Source organism: Caretta caretta, chromosome 9 (genome assembly GCF_965140235.1).
Source record: "Caretta caretta isolate rCarCar2 chromosome 9, rCarCar1.hap1, whole genome shotgun sequence".
NCBI lineage: Eukaryota > Metazoa > Chordata > Testudines > Cheloniidae > Caretta > Caretta caretta.
The window spans coordinates 40,892,883-40,913,232 of record NC_134214.1 but is presented as its reverse complement, the minus strand read 5'-3'; the positions used below and the strand labels follow the sequence as shown (position 1 = coordinate 40,913,232).

The following is a 20,350-nucleotide window of genomic DNA, read 5'->3' as shown; positions in this document are numbered from 1 at the left end:
AGAGTCTCTCTCTGTGTTCGGAGAGGGAAGGGCCTGGCTGCAGGGACCTGCGAGAATACCTAGATTGGAGAAGGGCTGAGGGGGAAAGGCCAGGGGAGTAGGGGAGCTCTGGCCTGGAAACTTCCAGGCTGTGAGGCCTAGATTAGGGCCTATTAGGTACTGGGGTTGCAAGGGGGCAGCCCGTGGGTAGACAGAGGCAGCAGATCCAAACCCCCTCGCCTGTGATGAGTGGCTGATACACTGCAGTCTGCCCCAGGGAGTGGGGCTAAGCGATGATGGACTGCCCCGGGGAGTGGGGCTAAGCCAAGACTGAGGCAAAGTGGGGATAGTGCGTGGAGGGTTCCCCTGGGTGGGGAGATCCCGAGACTGAAGGGTTGCTGCCAGAGGGGCAGCACCCCAGACAAAAGGGCACTAGGTCCAGGAGGGACATGGGGGCCAGTGACAAGCGGATCACCAGATGGCAGAGGGCGCTGCGGAGGCTGGTGAGCTAATTCTCAAGGACGACCAGCAGGAAGCACCACTGGGTGAGTCCGGCTCTATTACACATACACACTGCAATGTGACTTTTTTTGCCTAGTTTTGGTAATAAAAAACTTCCACCCCTGCGAGAGACTTTTGTCTTTTCCCCTCCCTTTATTGTCAACAAACAGCCAGTGTAGACACCACAGCTTCCCCCCCCCCCCCCCCCCAATTTTATTGGCCTCCAGAAAGTGTCCCACAATTCCCATGCTGCCACTCTGGTCAGAGGTTTGAACTCTGCTGCCCTGCAGCCAACCCACCCCTCCCCCTTGCAAGCCCGGGAATTTTAAATCTCATTTCCTGCTTGGTGGCTTCCCAGAGGAGCTTCCTAGGTGGCTTCCCAGGTGAGCATGGCTGGCTATCGCACCAAATGTGCTCCTGCTTGGACCACCACTGAGTTGTTGGATCTGATCAGTATATGGGCAGAGGAGTCTGTTCAGTTGCAGCTGCGAGTGACCTGTAGGAATCAGGACACATATGGGCAGATTTCTCGAGGCTTGCATGAAAAGGGCTATGATCAGGACACGCAGCAGTGCAGAGCGAAGATAAAGGAGCTGAGGCAGGCGTAACATAAGGTGCAGGAGGTGAACCATCGCTCCGGTGGTGCACCTAAGACCTGCTGCTTCTATAAGGAGCTGAATGCTATCCTCGGTGGTGACCCCACCTCCATTGTCAAAAGCCCCGTGGATACTTCGCAGGCAGCAGAAAGAGGGGGTAACCTGGATGAAGAAGTCAAGCTAGAAGAGGATGTGTGCTCCCAGCAGGGTCACCCGGTGGGGCAGGCATCTAGGAACTTTTCTCCACTCCAGAAGTGCTCAATGGGGAGCAGGAAGCAGATGAGATGCTGGGTAAGTTTCTGTGGCTTGTATAGGGAATCGAAAAGTGGGAGGCAGGTAGTGTTTTCTGTGAGCTGGACATTCCTCTGTGTAGTTAATCTGCATGGCCAAGCAGGGTGTCGATGGACATCAAGACCTGCAGGGAATCCTCCAAAGAGAGGCTCTGGAAAGTTTCCAAGAAGTACTTGTTAATCCTCTGCTGCAGATTCCAAGGGATTGCAGCCTTGTTAGTTTCCCCCATTGTGGGAAACTGTATCATCCTGTGTAGCAATCACTGGAGCTGGGACCAAAGCGGCACATACTTAAGCTGCATATAGACAGGGGTGAAAGCCGCAAGCATTCAGCAGTTGTGCCCCGGTTTAACTGGTAACCCACAGCAGCGAGAGGTCAGCCAGCAGGTTGGCTGCCTGTGAAAAAATGTGTGATAATTTTAGAATGAGTTCCCTGCAAAGCTGCCCTTCAAGCCATGAACATTTTGTCCATACACACAACCGCCTTCTCCCCACTCCCAACACTCACCATGATTGGGGTGCTCGTGGAGCTGTGCACCTGCCCAGAGCCTCACAGAGAAAGTGATTTCTACTAGCAAAAGGCCCCTATTATGAAAATGTTTCAATCATTTGCTGAAATGTAACAATCCCTCTTCTGTTCAGCACACACCTGGAGGAACACACCACGCAGACCGACTTCGCCAGATAAGGAGAAACCCTAGGCGCAGCAAAGAAGACATGTTCCGGGAGGTGCTGCAGCGTGATGAGAGACAGACCAGGGAACGCAAAGAGTGCTGGGAAGTTGAAAGGCAGGATAGAAAAGAGAATGCTGCATTTGCTAGGCAAGCGACAGAATGGATGATAAAAGTTATGGAGGATCAGACAGAGATGCTCAGGTCTGTGATACAGCTGCAGACTGAGCAGATCTGTGGTCGACCTCCACTGCAGAAGATGCACATGCACAATTCTTTGCCAATCCCACCCCCCTCTATGCCCACACATTCCTTTTCACTTCACAGCCCTCCTGAGTTTCCCCATCACTCCAACCCCCTCTCCCAGCTTGCACAATGATAGCTGGAGCTGCACACACTTGTGAGGTTTTACTCTTTTTAACAATAAATAAATGCGAAGGTATTTAATGGTTCAGTGTTTTTATTCTGTGTTCTACAAAAGCGTATAGCAGTCAATTCACTCCGGGACCAGGCTTCCAAGACATTTTGTTGCATGGATCTTGGGCCCCAAAATTGTACATGGATGCACCAGGGAAGCAGCTCCAAAGCAGACGTGTTACTGCCCCTCATTGTCAAAGTGGTTCCTCAAAGCCTCTCTGATTTAATAGCAGCACTCTGGGCTCCTCTGACAGCCCTAGCATCTGGCTGTTCAAACTGTGCAGCCAAGCGCCCTGCCTCAGTGCTCCACACCTGAGCAAACATTTCACCCTTAGATTCACACAGATTATGCAAAGTGCAGCACGCAGCTATGACCACGGGAATATTATCCTCAGTAAGGTCTATCCTGCTATTGAAACACCTCCAGTGAGCTTTCAAATGGCCAAAGGTACATTTGACTACCATGCGGCACCTGCTCATCCTGTTGTTAAAAACTCTCCTTGCTGCTGTCCAGGTGCCCTGTGTAAGATTTCATCAGCCAGGGCTGTAAGGGGTAAGCTGGGTCTCCCAGGATTACTTGGGCATTTCCCCATTCCCCACTGTGATCTTGTGGTCTGGAAAGAAAGTCCCTGCCTGCAGCTTTCTGTACAGGCCACTGTTCCTGAAGATGCTTGTGTCATGCATCTTTTCAGACCAGCCTGTAATGATGTCTGTGAAATGTCCCCGTTGAGCCACAAGCACCTGCAACACCATGAAGAAGTATCCCTTCCTATTGATGTATTCAGAGGCAAGGTGGTCTGGCGCTAAATTTGGAATGTGTATGCCATCAATCACCCCGCCAGAGTTAGGGAAACCATGGTCTGCAAAACCATCCATTATTTCATGCACATTTCACAGAGTCATGGTCCTCCGCAGCAGGATGCGATTTATTGCCCTGCACACTTGGAGTAATACAGCCCCAACAGTGGACTTTCCTACTCCAAATTGATTTGCAGCTGACCGGTAGCAGTCTGGATTCGTCAGCTTCCACACAGCGATTGCAACACGCTTCTCTGCTGAAAGGGCAGCTCTCAATCTGGTGTCCTTGCTCCACAGGTTGGAGGACAGCTCAGCACACAGCTCCATGAAGGTTGCTTTATGCATCCTAAAGTTCTGTACCCACTGGTCGTCATCCCACACCTGTATTACAATGCGATCCCACCAATCAGTGCTTGTTTCGCTAGCCCAAAAGCGACGGTCTACCATATGCAGCTGTTCTGTGAATACACAAAGCACTGATACATTGCTGCCGTCCATATCACACTCAGCTGCCTGCGATTCATCCTCTGTTAACTTTGTGAGTAACTCTGCGAGTAATTGTGCTGCCATGCGCGATGTCCTCATGACAGCTAACAGCTCATAGGAGAGAAGTGTGGGATCCATCCTCTCTCACTGCAGATGCGGCGCGCACTACAAAAGAATGACAGTTGGGAAAACGGTGTGAAAGGAAGCCAGAAAGCATTGGAGAGGTGGAACACAAAGCTGTGCATGACTGTACATTTTGCACATCCCAGGATGCACTTCACTCCGTTTCCACATTCCCACAACACCTAGCGACGGATAGTGTCGCCAGACACTGTGGGATACATACCCACATTCCATTGCTCTTGCTGTCGACAAAGGTGCCCCGGATGTGGACATGATCTGTCGACAGAGGGAGCAAATGTAGACATGCTTTGGCGACTTTGCTTTCGTTGATTTTTCCTTGTCAGCATTAGTTTCATCGATAAAACTTGCCAGTGTAGACAAGCCCTGAGTGTAGAATATCACAAATTCTCCTCCTCTTCCTCCCTCCCCCCAAAAATCTTCTTTTTCCCCTTACATTTAAAATGTGAAGACCACGAAATAATAGAGGTGTCGATATAATTGTAAGACTATGTAAAAGGTTGTATACACTATATTATGGCATGTAATACCCAATGTATAAAAGCAGTAATTGTTAACAATGTCTAGAATTGAGTAATAGCCATGTATACAACATATGCTTTTCTGCTAATTTCTAGTAGATCTCATTAGTATAGAAATATAGAATAATATGTACAAATTCTCTAATTGAACGTGGGTAAGATATGCTCTCTGACTGCTTTCATTTCATAGGAATAGGTAGATGATCTAGTCTGTTTCTCAAATCAGGAAACAAAATAAGGCATTATTATAATTATCAGCAAATTCCCTTTGATTTGCCTACACTCCTGTTTCAGATACAATCTCTGCATATGATCTTTTCTAAAAAATAAGAGGGGGGTGTGGGGAAGAAGAGGAAAACTATGTTCTTGTTGGGAGCTGGGGTGAATGTAGCCAGTTACGTTTGTTTCTGAAATCATAGCCACTTGTTGTATTTAAATACTTGACAAGTATTTAAACAGTGAAATAACAAAACAATCAAAGTAACTCTGTCAGTGTTGATGTTTTGATAAAGTTTCTCTCTCCCCCTCTCAAATTAATGTGGTGGGTTGGGCTGCCTTTGAAAAAGCTCCCACCATTTTACAGCAAAGGGTGTGCCTCACCAGTTGTCCCTTCTGGGAAAAACCCCAGATGAGTGAGCAAAGACTTCTGCCGTCTGTTATTTCTTTTACTGAAATCAAAACCCTCCACTGTTTATCACAATGTAACTCAACATTAAATGCTGGTGAATCCCAGTTTGACGGCCCAGGAAAGTTGTTATTTTAGTTTGCCCTTTTCTTTATGCACAGGAATCTCAAATCCACAGTTTGAAGGACAAACATTTCAGAAATCAATGGTGGTTACCTTTGCCTATAGGAAAGGAGTGGCAGCAGATAACATAACATGGTGGATAGGGAATTACAAGTCTGATTGTATCTTCAGTCACCAAGTGTGGCACAGAGTGCTAAGAAAGCTGTAGAGGAAATAAAGCCTTCTCATCCCAAAGGATTTGCTTAGGACATCACTGCTCCTTTCCAGTTAGTATACAAAAGACTTCTTTATTTTTAAAATGAAATGAATTGGGGCAAATCCTGCCCCCTCTTCTGTGGTCACAGAAAGCATAGAGGCAGTGGAACTGGTGTGTAGGGAGGGGTTGGCAGCGAAGGCGCTGTATATCTCCAGAGATCCAGATTTAGTGGAAGGCAGTGTTGGTAGATCCACTGTTATAATGACCCTCTGACCCTTGAATCATGCACAGAATCAGTAGGAACTATTGCTGTTTCTGGATTGCAGTAGCAGTTACAGAGACACTCCATGGGCACTTGGTGTTATAAATGTGAAAGTTGATACACAGAAGTGCTGGAAAGAGACTCCTCTTTATTTCTTGGCCCCAGTCACCTGATAAGAAGATTGTAAAGGATTAATATCCCTTTTTCACGGCAGAGAGAATTTTTCACTAACTCTTGTGATTACTGTTAAATGTTAGGGAGGATTCCTTTCCCCACCATTTTCTCTTCTGAGATAAGATCAGCTGTTTGGGCTTGGAAGAGGGGTGAGGGTTTAGTTTACTGTTAAAATGCAGGCTAGTTTTTGTCAGCTCTAAAGTAGCCTATATTACTGGACAAATTATGAGACTGTTTTGCCATATTGTAGTAGATCAGAATCTCTGATTAGCAGAGCAGAAATAAAAATTGACCTGAAAATAATTTGCTTGTTGTCTCTGTAAAAATGTTCTGTCTTTTCTGGGCCCAATATATGTGGCTTATTAAATACTTCTAGCTGGAATAATTGTAATATTGCTCTGAAATAATAAAATATAGATATTCATTGAGTCATCTCATTACTGATAAACAAACAACAAAAATTAGTCTAGAACAGTGCATGGTCTTACTTGATCTCCTCCCATCACCAGAGCTTATGGCAGTTTACAACTTTGCAACGTATCAAATGGATGTTATAGTACAGATTGGAAGAGGGCACATCTGCTATACAACTTGTTTACAAAGGTGAAATGTAAATGGGTGCCTGAAAAATGAGTTTATCTGACACTGAGTAGAAAATATTTGTCCTTGCAGTAAGAGCATATCTAACTCATTGTTCTTCATATTCTGTCAAAACAAAATTCTTGCCCTCAAGGTTCAGTAAAACTAGTTATGTCTCCACTGCTGCTGAGAGTGAACCTTCCAGACCAAGTAGACAGACTCACACTAGCAAGCAGGCTTGGGTTAGCACACTAAAAAATAATACGGATGTTGTGTCTCTGGCAGAGATTGGGCTAGCCACCCAAGCTCAGAGCCGGGATGTCAGGTGGAGTTTCTTCCCAAGCTGCAACATCCACACTCCTATTTTTAGTGAGCTAGCTTGAGCCCCACTAGCATGAGTTTATCTCCCCAGCCTGGGAATCTTGCAAGTTTGTAGTTTCTCTCTAGAAGGAAAGGTTGGTGTTGTTAATCCACAACACAGCCTGTGAAGACATCACACATTCAGTTCTTATGCCTGAAGGTAAAGAAGTGCTAGCCTGATATTTGCAAAGATATTGCTACATTTCTTGGTATTTCTCTTTTTGCTCTTATGGCTACATTTTGGCCTTCTTGGCCTAGTGAAGAATAATTTACATACCACCTCTTCTGTCTCTATGGCCTGAGCTGTGACCAAAGGCATTTAAAAAAAAAAGCTTGTGCTCCCAACCCATAAGTCTGAAGTAGTTAACATCAGTTTGATGGAGAAACTCTCATTATATGGAGGGTTAAAAGAATGTACAATAAAATCTGGTGTTATTTGTGATAAGTTAGCTGAGGCTGTTACATTAGCCTTTCCTTGCTATTTCTCTGTTGCCATAGATCAATGACCCCGAAAGCTGTTTTCATTGTTTTTTCTTCTCAGTTTAATAAAATAGTGAAATATATGTTTAATTGTCTTTTCCATACATTCAGACTCTTCTGTCTCCTGCAGGATTCATGTATGTACTTTGTTTTTCTTCTGGTCATTGTTGTGTAAATGAAAAATTACTTCAATAAAAATTAGTGAAAAGTTAAAGGAAAAAAACACAACCAACAAACAAAATCCACTAAGTAGTTCAGGCTTCGGGGCTCCTTTAAGTTTCATCCAACTGCAACTACTGCCAAAGGGACATTCCAGCAGATGAAGATAAATGGAGGACCACAGCAGCATACCTCTGCTTACTTAGATACACCTTCAACATGTCCCCTATCCCAGATCAGGATGGCACAGGACAGCACCACGTATGGATTCACCTTCCATTAGGTGAATCTCTGAGTAGCCAGTGAAGCTAGATATGTGACTGCTTTGCACCACTGGATCGGTTCAAAAAACTCCTGTGTAGAATACTTCAGTTTTCAGCAGGGCCCGTCACTAGGGGGGATGTGGGGCCTGGGACAAACCCCCCTTCACCCTAGGCCCTGCCCCCACTCCACCCCTTCCTCAAGCCCTCACCCCGCCTCTTCTGCCCTCACTCTGCCCCTGCCCCACCTCTTTCCGGCTTCCGTCCCCTCCCTCAAGCGATGCCAGGAGCCTGACCCTCACTGCCACCATCAGGCCCCCCGCTAAGTCCCTGGGCCAGCCTAGCCCCCACAGTATGGCATGCACACAGAGCCATCCCTAGCGTACGGTGATTCTGGGCAGTCACCACAGGGCCCCAAAAAGTGCGGGACCCTGGACAGCCATCCCGATTTGCTGTACCCAAGGAATGGCTCTGGTTGTGCAAAATATGCGTGCAAACATGAGCACCCATGTTTTGACTTGCTTTGACGTTTCATGCACAATGCACTAAAGCCACTGTAACTGGATGCTTATGCATGTCTGCATTACTTGGACAGTGTCTGCAACCTCCACATTTTGTGTATTTGACCTTTAGAGTCAGATCCTCTGGAAGGAGCCTCAGACAGAAATGTATGGTAGGGTGAGGACTGAGTCCTTAGCCCAACCAGACAAGCTGCCTACGCTGCCAGGCTTGAGCATGCTAAGAGAAATAATGAATGCAGATTGCTCTTCCTACCTATGCAATGTTTGGCCCAATCAGTCCGTGTAATGGACGGTACCATTGGTCATGTTCCAGCCTCCCCACATTACCCATCTGTAGGGAAGCTATGAAGGTTAACCTTCAGGATCATCTTCATGGCACATGGGAGGATACACGGTCTTATTTTTTGGGATCTCTGCTCCTGCTATGCCTCAGCACAACCAGTACATATCTATTATGCTACTTAGGGGCCTGCTCAGGCATGCAGGGGCCCCAGGAGTTAGTTGAAACTGAAGAGTCTGACTAGGATACACAATACAAAAGGTCATAAAACAAATTCACAACCCTAATTACTGAAAATCTTCCCTCTTGTCGGACCCTACTAGCAAAAGATACAAGAGGGAGAGAGAGCACTGTTACAGGGCTCCAGAAAATTTATAATCTGCAATATATATGTGCAATAAGTTCAAGGAGCATTGCTTGCAGTACAGTACATTGTGCTAAATATTTTTATAGGATTTTATAGAAACATCTGACCCTATAGTTGATTTATTAGAGCAGTTAAAACTCAAAGGAATTGCTCAGATTAGCTTTTCAGGCCATCTAAAAAGTTTATGTATTCTGGGCTCCCCAAGAAGCTCACCCTTTGGTAACTTTTGGCAGCAGCTAAAGATTGCCTTACATTACCTCATGAAGAATGTCATAACTTTTGCTCCAACTTCAAGTCCCAAAAGGCAAAAATACTGTACATCTGAAAATCTAGACTGATACCTATATTTTATCTTCTTTGTGCCCCCCCTCGCACCCCAAAAAAGAGAGAGAGAAATCTGAAAGGCAATGTAATGTCTTACTATTGGAGTTCCAGCCAGAATTTTCAGCCTTCACTGTGAATTTCCTTGCATTTGGGGATTTCAATCAGAGCCTTAATGTTACTAAAACAGAGTACGTTGATTGATTGGTGGACTTTTTTTGTACTTGAGTTCCCTGAATTGTTGAGCATGCACTGACTTTCACACATCGTGAAGCTTAAAATGCCAAAGTATTTCAGAGTGGGAACACAATTTAAGGTCTTTCCTTTGACTTTGTAAATAATTTAACAGTTTCAGAGTATCTGTGAATTAGTCTGTAAAACGCATTGTCTCTTAAGAATAATTATAGTGAAGTATAGTGTAACGGTAACATGGAGAGGGTAGAGAGGTAGAAAATACCAGGGTACATTTTTTTTTATCCTACTCTGCAGATATAAATATGTAATGAGAAAGGAGAGAACATTCAGAGAGGATTTACCAAATGACGTAACAAACCTGCAATGTATTTTGCTATATTAATATACTAGGTCTGTCTTCAGAACATTTGTGCTTTCACAAGTATGCCTGTTTATTCCAAGGATTTTCTATTTGTTCTGAGATGTGCACGTTATTCCCGATAAACTTGGCTATCATTCATCTAGCATGCATAGAAATGTACAGCTATATTTTCATATAATTACAGACACTAGGTGTAATTTGTGCGTGTCCAAAAGAGAGATAATTACTTATCTGTAACTGTTGTTCTTTGAAGATAGCAGTAGTAGAGCTTTAGTATGAGAACTGCCTCCAAAGTGGAACTCCCATAGTCCTAAATTGATCTGTATTAATTATGGTGTTAGTTTTGCAATGTACATACTTGTCCCTTACAAAACAGACATTTCTTGTAGACTACCAAATAGCCACCAGATGGTAACAAGTTTCAATTATTACCATTTGAACAATATTAATATTTACAACAACATTAATAGAGGTATAATGAAATTAGAAGATCTGGCTGCCATTGGGAATTGTGACCCCAAAACCTCTTGATGCAAATTGGCAGTGGGCAGTGGGGTACAGGGATCCCTTAGGTTCACCGAAAGAATGTTGTGTAAAGTCTCTAATGAAAACTTGTGGAACACTGATCATCATAACCATTGCAAGATATCTGTATGGAGAAAAAATGTGTAGAGTTATGTATATGTACTAAATATTATGTTGTCTAAGTGTGTCTTTTAAAAACCAGTCACTCAAAGGCAGTGTATCTTGAAACAGTCTCCTCCAAAAAGGGAGGACTTATCTCCATGGAGGACTATTGTGTATTGTATGTCATACAGTAGGAATCTATTAGCATTCTAAGTCAGATGCTAATGAAATGCTGGGAAACATCATGGGAATTGAACTGCGGGTCTCAAGAGTTAAAAGCATGAATCTTTCTAGCTTGAGCTAAAGAGTCAGGCTCCATAGCTAGAGATGTAACTTCTGTGGTTCAGGCAGAGAGGGGGATGTATAACACACACTAACCAAAAAGAAAAGGAGTACTTGTGGCACCTTAGAGACTAACCAATTTATTTGAGCATGAGCTTTCGTGAGCTACAGCTCACTTCATCAGATGTATACCGTGGAAACTGCAGCAGACTTTCTATACACACACAGAATATGAAACAATACCTCCTCCCACCCCACTGTCCTGCTGGTAATAGCTTATCTAAAGTGATCAACAGGTGGGCCATTTCCAGCACAAATCCAGGTTTTCTCACCCTCCACCCCCCCAAATTCACTCTCCTGCTGGTGCTAGCCCATCCAAAGTGACAACTCTTTACATAATCAAGTCGGGCTATTTCCTGCATAGATCCAGGTTTTCTCACATCCCCCCCACCCCCATACACACACAAACTCACTCTCCTGCTGGTAATAGCTCATCTAAACTGACCACTCTCCAAGTTTAAATCCAAGTTAAACCAGAACATCTGGGGGGGGGGGTAGGAAAAAACAGGAGGAAACAGACTACCTTGCATAATGACTTAGCCACTCCCAGTCTCTATTTAAGCCTAAATTAATAGTATCCAATTTGCAAATGAATTCCAATTCAGCAGTTTCTCGCTGGAGTCTGGATTTGAAGTTTTTTTGTTTTAAGATAGCGACCTTCATGTCTGTGATTGCGTGACCAGAGAGATTGAAGTGTTCTCCGACTGGTTTATGAATGTTATAATTCTTGACATCTGATTTGTGTCCATTTATTCTTTTACGTAGAGACTGTCCAGTTTGACCAATGTACATGGCAGAGGGGCATTGCTGGCACATGATGGCATATATCACATTGGTGGGTGTGCAGGTGAACGAGCCTCTGATAGTGTGGCTGATGTTATTAGGCGCTGTGATGGTGTCCCCTGAATAGATATGTGGGCACAATTGGCAACGAGCTTTGTTGCAAGGATAAGTTCCTGGGTTAGTGGTTCTGTTGTGTGGTATGTGGTTGTTGGTGAGTATTTGCTTCAGGTTGCGGGGCTGTCTGTAGGCAAGGACTGGCCTGTCTCCCAAGACTTGTGAGAGTGTTGGGTCATCCTTTAGGATAGGTTGTAGATCCTTAATAATGCGTTGGAGGGGTTTTAGTTGGGGGCTGAAGGTGACCGCTAGTGGCGTTCTGTTATTTTCTTTGTTAGGCCTGTCCTGTAGTAGGTAACTTCTGGGAACTCTTCTGGCTCTATCAATCTGTTTCTTTACTTCTGCAGGTGGGTATTGTAGTTGTAAGAAAGCTTGACAGAGATCTTGTAGGTGTTTGTCTCTGTCTGAGGGGTTGGAGCAAATGCGGTTGTATCGCAGAGCTTGGCTGTAGACGATGGATCGTGTGGTGTGGTCAGGGTGAAAGCTGGAGGCATGCAGGTAGGAATAGCGGTCAGTAGGTTTCCGGTATAGGGTGGTGTTTATGTGGCCATTGTTTATTAGCACTGTAGTGTCCAGGAAGTGGATCTCTTGTGTGGACTGGACCAGGCTGAGGTTGGTGGTGGGATGGAAATTGTTGAAATCATGGTGGAATTCCTCAAGGGCTTCTTTTCCATGGGTCCAGATGATGAAGATGTCATCAATATAGCGCAAGTAGAGTAGGGGCTTTAGGGGACGAGAGCTGAGGAAGCGTTGTTCTAAATCAGCCATAAAAATGTTGGCATACTGTGGGGCCATGCGGGTACCCATAGCAGTGCCGCTAATTTGAAGGTATACATTGTCCCCAAATGTGAAATAGTTATGGGTAAGGACAAAGTCACAAAGTTCAGCCACCAGGTTAGCCGTGACATTATCGGGGATAGTGTTCTTGACCTGCATGCCTCCAGCTTTCACCCTGACCACACCACACGATCCATCGTCTACAGCCAAGCTCTGCGATACAACCGCATTTGCTCCAACCCCTCAGACAGAGACAAACACCTACAAGATCTCTGTCAAGCTTTCTTACAACTACAATACCCACCTGCAGAAGTAAAGAAACAGATTGATAGAGCCAGAAGAGTTCCCAGAAGTTACCTACTACAGGACAGGCCTAACAAAGAAAATAACAGAACGCCACTAGCGGTCACCTTCAGCCCCCAACTAAAACCCCTCCAACGCATTATTAAGGATCTACAACCTATCCTAAAGGATGACCCAACACTCTCACAAGCCTTGGGAGACAGGCCAGTCCTTGCCTACAGACAGCCCCGCAACCTGAAGCAAATACTCACCAACAACCACATACCACACAACAGAACCACTAACCCAGGAACTTATCCTTGCAACAAAGCCCGTTGCCAATTGTGCCCACATATCTATTCAGGGGACACCATCACAGGGCCTAATAACATCAGCCACACTATCAGAGGCTCGTTCACCTGCACATCCACCAATGTGATATATGCCATCATGTGCCAGCAATGCCCCTCTGCCATGTACATTGGTCAAACTGGACAGTCTCTACGTAAAAGAATAAATGGACACAAATCAGATGTCAAGAATTATAACATTCATAAACCAGTCGGAGAACACTTCAATCTCTCTGGTCACGCAATCACAGACATGAAGGTCGCTATCTTAAAACAAAAAAACTTCAAATCCAGACTCCAGCGAGAAACTGCTGAATTGGAATTCATTTGCAAATTGGATACTATTAATTTAGGCTTAAATAGAGACTGGGAGTGGCTAAGTCATTATGCAAGGTAGTCTGTTTCCTCCTGTTTTTTCCTACCCCCCCCCCCAGATGTTCTGGTTTAACTTGGATTTAAACTTGGAGAGTGGTCAGTTTAGATGAGCTATTACCAGCAGGAGAGTGAGTTTGTGTGTGTATGGGGGTGGGGGGGATGTGAGAAAACCTGGATCTATGCAGGAAATAGCCCGACTTGATTATGTAAAGAGTTGTCACTTTGGATGGGCTAGCACCAGCAGGAGAGTGAATTTGGGGGGGTGGAGGGTGAGAAAACCTGGATTTGTGCTGGAAATGGCCCACCTGTTGATCACTTTAGATAAGCTATTACCAGCAGGACAGTGGGGTGGGAGGAGGTATTGTTTCATATTCTGTGTGTGTATAGAAAGTCTGCTGCAGTTTCCACGGTATACATCTGATGAAGTGAGCTGTAGCTCACGAAAGCTCATGCTCAAATAAATTGGTTAGTCTCTAAGGTGCCACAAGTACTCCTTTTCTTTTTGCGAATACAGACTAACACGGCTGTTCCTCTGAAACACACTAACCAGTGGATTACATTTGCACGTGTTTGCATTCAACTCTGTGCTTCATTTGCAGTTTTTCTTATAACTTTCCCCCCAGGGTTAGCCTGCCGTTTTAGTAGCATATTCTTGGAACTATTAATTATACATTGCCTAAATGTACATTATCACAGTGGGTATTTTTACATAGTTGAGATTTGCTTCTATTCCCTAACCATATCTATAGTAATCTGGTGGCCATACACAAGAGTGATTTCTTCACTGGCGTGCACATGGCAGGCTACTTATACAGAAAAGCATGTTTTTATGTGGTCCCAGAGATTGACAGAAGAAACTGAGGAGCTCAGTTATTGACGAACTACAGCCCTAAATGAATTTGTTGATATTAATTGACATTTCCAGCCTCTGCCTTTACAAGAACCAAACCCCTCTTTATGTATGTTAAACTGCTGTAAACATTTTACTTGCTCAGCTTATTTATATTTCGAAAGCAAGAAAAGTGGAAGACGTAGTTGGCACAATTCATCTCTCATTCTCCGGTAGTTTGCTAGTGCACAAATATACATTATATATCAATGTAAACTATCTGCTGTTAGCAATGGAGGAGGATAAAGTATCTGTGCAGATTTTTAGATCTCTCACATGCTTTTGGTACCATGGAGCCTGAGGTTTTATTGGGATGTGTGAGAGGTCACTAGTAGCAGGGGATGGATTTACTTTTTTGGTTGTTCTATTCATTTCTAGCTGGAATGTCTCAAATATTGAAATTGTGCAACTGCTATTTTACTCAGAGATCTCTTGTGGGGGGGAGGGTCAGTTCTTTTTCATCCCTTTTCAGGGTGTATTTGAGACCGTTAGGAGAAATCAGACCTGATCCAAAACAATTGAAATCAATTGAAAGAATCCGAGTAACTTCAGTGGGCTTTATGTCAGACCCTGAGTGAGGAAATATAGGCTCCAGCATGTTCGGTGTGCTGTTAATGTTTGTTCCACATTCTCATCACATCCTATCCAGTTGGTGCAGTAACACAAATAGCCGACTCTGTTTGTAAATTTGGAGACTAGATGAGGGTGATTCAGCTGAGGCTTAATTGAGGCAAGACTGAAGTGATATTTATTTGAAAAACTACCAGGGGAGGAGCACCTTCCATTTGTGACCCAAGTTCACAGACTTAGGGATTTATTAAACCCAGGGCTACTTTCATAAAATCGTATAGTAGCCGTAGGCAAAAGAAAGTGACCTTTCCTTTCAGATGTGGATCTCGCTACTATCATTCATGCCATTCTCGATTCAAGAGTAGATTGTGGTGATTCAGGGGGCTGTACATTGGGCTGCTCAGAAGTTTAAATGAGTGCAGAATGTAGCACGTGCTCCTTGAGTGGTATAACGTACAGGGTATACACAACAGCAATACTCCAAGATTTGCATTGGTTTCAAATTAGTTTCTGGGTGACATGGAAGGTACTCCGTATACCCTGTAAAGCACTGAATGATTTGGGACCCAGTAGGACTGCATCTCTCCTCTGCCCACGCTGCCATAACTGAGATTAGTAGAGGCAGTAGAACTGGAAGTCCTTCAACAGGAACAAAGGGGAGCTGGTGAGAGAGCTTTCTTCTTGGAGGGGTCTCCAGCTCTGCGTTCAGAATACTTTCCTCTTGGTCCTCTAGAGCTTGGATTTATCAGCCTTTCAGGAGCATGCAAGGCCCATCTTTTTCCTAACAGACATTTGGGCAGGTGAGAAGGTGATGGCAGGATGACTGAATTTGGTTAGAGTATCTTGAATTTTCTTTGGGGAGAGTTTTTAAATTGGATTTTTGCCATTAGGAATTAAGAGAACCAAACTACATAGCTCTGGATCTGGGGAGGTGTCAAGAGTTCTGAATATGGTGGGAGACAGAGAAATAAAAATAAGTGACTACTTTTATTCATTGACAGTCACAGTGCCCTGACTAGCTTGATTTCTCCTCCTTGTTTAAAGAAAGAGAAGTATATACAGTGCAGGTGAACATAAACAGAGTAGTGGCTCATGTATTAGCAGGTGTCCTCTTCAAACCATAATTTTATTCTTAGTCCATTCTGAGTTTGAAATATTGATGCTGCTTTTAGGCCTATGATTACTGTATAGTGTCTAGGGTCCAGTCAAATCCATAACTGTTCAATAGGTTGGATTATGTATCTTAGAATTTAATGGATTGATATCAGATACCACACTGGGCACATTAGGAGAACCCATTGTAAACTATAAAACCATGATTATTTTGTGTGGAGGAATACGATGATATTTCCTGCAGTTAAAGAGTCAAATGACTACAGCAGGTTCATTTTTTTAATATTCTGGTGTAGTTTCAAGGGAAGGAAAACCTGTTACTGTATACTATATCTTTTGAAAATAAATATCTTAAATGGAATTATTCACATTTGCAAATGTAGGAACATGCTTAAACATCTTGTTGGTTAAGGGTCTAAAACTGTAGCTCTTTGCAGGCCCACTGACTGCAATTCTGGGACCCAGGGCAGAACGGTCAATGGGCCCCCTAGAAAGGGATGGCTGACGTTTTTGGGCACTACTGCACCTGCGCTGGCTGGTGCCCAAGGATCTCCTGCTGGTTCCGCTGCTGGGCACGCACTTCTGGCATGGCCAGGGCTTCCACATATCTGCCCAGCTGCTGCCGCCACTACCAGTACCACCCCAAGCGCGCCTAGGAGCCCTGCGGCCCACCTGGGCAATTTAAAAGGGCCCGGGGGCTCCTGGCCATCGCCACCGCTACCGCAGCAGCGGTGGTGGCTGGGGACCCCCAGGCACTTTTGAATTGCTGGGCCCTGGGCAATTGCCCCTTTTGCCCCCCTCCCGTCGGCAGGCCTGGCTTTTAGACATGAAACTATAGAACTACACAATAAATTTTATGGCAGAGGTTCTCAAACTGTGGTCCGTGGACCACCAGTGGTCCGTGAGCTCCATTCAGGAGGTCCGTGATAGTTCCCTCAAAGGTGCGGGCTTGGGTGGCTGCACATGAGAGAATGAAGGGCAACCCCCCTAATTAGTGGAGCCGCGCAGGCCTGGCTTCACTAATTAGGTGCCTTCACTAATTAGGTGGATCCTGGAGAAGACCCACATGTAAGGTGAGGTGGTGGCCTTGGGGGAAATACAGGGTAGGTGGGAGGGGGCAGTGGGGTGAGAAGAGGAGGTGGGGCAAATTTGAGACATGCAGGGCTGAGGGGGCCAGAAAAAGAGGCGACTTTCCCCAGCTCTAGGGCTGTGGCTATCGGGGAGAGACCCCCTCTCCTTCCCAGCCCCAGCTCGGGAGCTGGCACGGCGGTGGAGAGAGGGCACATCCACCACATTAGAAAGATAAGACTACTGATATTAAAATATGAGTTGTGTGCTTTTATTTGGAGAACAAAAAACGTTAATTATTATTAAGGGTTTCTTTTATATAGCACTTTTATCTAAAGCGCTTTACAATAGTTAGCTAACAGTACAGACAACATCTGGAAAGATCATTAAGTGGTCCGCTGAGACCCTCGGCAATTTTCAAGTGATTTGCGGAAAAAAAAGTTTGAGAACCACTGTTTTATGGCATAATATGCTCTAAATCCTCTAAATTTTCTCAGCATTCAGCATTCACAACAAAACTTACTCTACAGGTAACGTAATCATTTCAGACTTTCTGGCCTTAAATGTATCTAGTGCTGCCACTCCAACATGAAAAATTACTTTGATTATATTTCTAACCTTAATTTATCACCAGCAGACCAAGACTGAGTACAGCTCACTTGTTCAGATTTAGAAAATAAATGCTATGCTGCAATTGTATACAGCGTTTTTCCTTTGCTAGATCTTCCAGTGTCATGGCAACTCTTAAAGCATGAAAAGAATGATTTCTTCTTCTTTTTTTTTTGTGTTGAAATAGTTTTTGATGTGCTTTTTGTCTGTGTAATTTGTCTTGCTTCGGCTATATTTTATGTATGGTGCCTGTCTTCTCCTTTTTAACCATCAAAGTATTAATTGTAAAAGCTTTCCTCTCTGTTAGACTGTTTTAACCAGAAGAAGACAAATGCTGCCCCCACTCAATTTCTCAGGTTATTAATTGGGTCTGTCTGTCTGTCTATCATGTGCATCACTACAGTATCTGAACTCTGATGATAGTAATCAAGTTCCATATAATATTATCTATGCAGGACTACATAGTGAATTCTGCATTTAATTTTCCAAGATACTTTCAAGATTTCCCTCCCTTTTGGCTTAATCCAGCTCCAATTTACTTCACTGGGAGCAGGTTTGGACTCAGTAGAGTTATTTTAATCTGAACTGGCATCTTAAAATATCAGCGAAGGGGGGGTTGGAGTGGAAGAAGTGAAAAGTGTAGAAATGGTGTATTGTTATTATCTAAGGCTCTGATCCAGCAAATGACTCAGGTCAGGTGGGCCCCCTGTGCCACCATGGAGCCTTATTGAAGTCAAGGGACCAACATGTTGATGGTATTCTAATTCAGTAGTAGTAAAATACTGTACAAAGGGGGAAAAGTGGTTAAAATTGTGGGATGGGTCCCAAAGCAAAGGCAGATGGTAAAGGAACTGCTTTTACCCGAAAACTACTGTTGTTAACCAGCTACAGTTCTCATAATTAATTTCTGATCAGAGAAGAGTTCAAAGTTGGGGCTGATTCCCCATTCCGTTACATCAGTTTTAGGCCAATGTAATTCCATTGTTACAGCTGCATCTAACTGATGCAAAAATGTGGAGAACTGTGACCATAACATACAAGAATGAGAACACATGGTGTGTAATAAAGATTTTATTGTCATGAGTTGGAAATACTGTATTACTCCCACAGAGCAAGAATTATTGTCTAGCCCCCAAAAAGCCAGAATTTTTCTATTTATTTGAAGACAATTGGAAACTCTTATAAAATACTCTACTCCATTGCTATCTGATTTGTTCAGAAAGTAACACATGATGTCAGGAGCATTCAAACTGGAGAAGTCTCAAATAATGAACAAAATTTAGTTAGTGCCATAGTGACAGCCCTTCATAGCATGTACTGCTTTGCTGATATAGTTTATCTTGTCTCTTTTGGTTAAATTCTTGATTCCTAACAAGGCCAATCTTATTTTAATTCAAAATTGTTCACATGAAAAAGTTCCATAAATCCCAGCTTTAACAAGATTAAGCAAATAGATGCAGAGAAATGTCTTAGAAACATGGTCCTTTTTAGTTAAAGATTAGATTTGCAAAATAAATCTTGCTTTCAATATGTTCAATTTGGGTGTTTAAAAATGTAAAGATGGAGTCTAAAAGTTCAAAGAAATATTTTAGTAAGTGAAAAGAGATCTTATTCCTGAAACATTTAAGATATACTTTGATGAAGTGATAGTGGGAAAGTTGCCACCCAAGTTTGAGATCTGCCTCTATAACATTTGCTGGGGTTAGTAAAAATCTAACAATGTTTTCCCCATGCCATTATGATTCTGAAGAGAAGATGGAATTCAGCCACATTAATCTTTATGGACAAGGGACCTAAAAACTTGAAACTGCCTTATATTGCTGAAAGAAATCCCAGTAGTAAGAAAATACATCCTGCTTTTTGCTCATTGCTTCATATCTGGAATTTATTGTTCCCTCTAGATTTTTTTTTCTAAATTAAATCAGGGAGTTGTTTGCTTTATTTACTCACTGGTAAACCACGACCTTCACATTTTTTTATTGATGTCATTTATTGTGGATAATACTCTAACACTAAATGAAGTCAGAGTGTAATATGTCTTCACAAAACCTGATTTCTTTATGTACAAAAAGGTTTTAGTTTTGCTTTTTGACACAATTTACTCCCCCACAAAAAACAAAAGAGCTATAAATGAAAAGTGAATTCAAATTAAACTGTACATATACATGCAGAATATTATAGGGTTGACTTTTGATGAAATGGGCAGTGTGAGACAGGCTGGAAAATATATATTGCAGGGCAGGACGAAAAACTTTCTGTTCTTGTGTAAGGGTGTGTCTACATGGTGCATCAGTGTGCACCATGGGGGTGTGATTTCTAATGTTGCCCATTAATTGGTTCCTGTAGACCCTGCTGGTGAGCATTAAAAGTTCCCTAATGCACTTTAACATAGTGAATGATTATGAAAAGTCAAAGTGCCAGATTGTGAACCCTTAGAGTGATGAGCAGTTATTTGCAAGTCCAACTGACTGGAAAAGATTAATCCTCTGCTCACTAAGATGAAAAAAGAGTTTGCAGTCTGGTGCAATGTTTTTACCTGTAATTCCTGTATGGTGCTCAGAATCTGCAAAGCAGGACAGTACTCAGTTGCCTTCTGTTACTCTACTGGATAATCCTTTCTCAGTAGTGACAACTTGAAGCATAACTTCTTCGGTTGATGGCCCCTATCTATATTTCACTGGGGGCTCATACCACACATCCAGAGTTGGAGATTTTTCAAGCTGGACTGCACATGTGTCCTTGGCTCGCTTCATGGTTTCATCTGAGGTAGTAAAGGTCGGGGCGGGCC

At 43.5% G+C, this 20,350-nt stretch overlaps 1 protein-coding gene and 1 long non-coding RNA gene across 3 annotated transcripts in view; both read left to right on the top strand.

Annotated features, from left to right (window-relative positions):
* The window catches only part of CLSTN2 (calsyntenin 2), a 694,230-nt gene that overhangs the window by 472,209 nt on the left and 201,671 nt on the right, over nt 1-20,350 (top strand). The gene's annotated exons all lie outside the window — the stretch shown is intronic.
* Nucleotides 239-2,467, top strand: LOC125642406 (uncharacterized). 2 transcript variants are annotated; one of them, XR_007358390.2, is made up of 3 exons: nt 239-524; nt 1,218-1,367; nt 2,009-2,467. It is a non-coding gene; the product is annotated as an uncharacterized LOC125642406 (long non-coding RNA). The 2 variants fall into 2 exon arrangements; XR_007358389.2 differs by having other exon boundaries at nt 1,199-1,367.